Source organism: Atta colombica, unplaced genomic scaffold (genome assembly GCF_001594045.1).
Source record: "Atta colombica isolate Treedump-2 unplaced genomic scaffold, Acol1.0 scaffold106, whole genome shotgun sequence".
Lineage (NCBI taxonomy): Eukaryota > Metazoa > Arthropoda > Insecta > Hymenoptera > Formicidae > Atta > Atta colombica.
The window spans coordinates 129671-129962 of NW_017259191.1; the positions used below are offsets into that span (position 1 = coordinate 129671).

General features: G+C 24.7%; 1 protein-coding gene across 1 annotated transcript in view; it reads right to left on the reverse strand.

Moving 5' to 3' along the window:
- Positions 1 to 292, reverse strand: part of LOC108691787 (serine/threonine-protein kinase OSR1-like) — a 34286-nt gene that overhangs the window by 2724 nt on the left and 31270 nt on the right. The window lies entirely within an intron of this gene.

Sequence of the window (292 nt, forward strand, 5' to 3'; positions counted from 1 at the left end):
TATATATATATATATACAAAGCGTAAAATTTAAACTTTAAGCTTCAAGCCTAAAAAGTTGATCAATCATAATCAAATGTGAGGAAAATAATCGACTATGATTGTCAATTTCTTATAGCTTAAGTTTTAAAGTTTAAGTTTTACACTTTAAAATCTTATTGTAGATACTTTGCAACGTTATGCAAAAGTCTGTGGCAGACTTAACTGATTTGAGGAAACAAAACAAATAACGGTATAATACAGACCAATACAGACATGATACAGAAATATAATAATATAATAATATAATAATA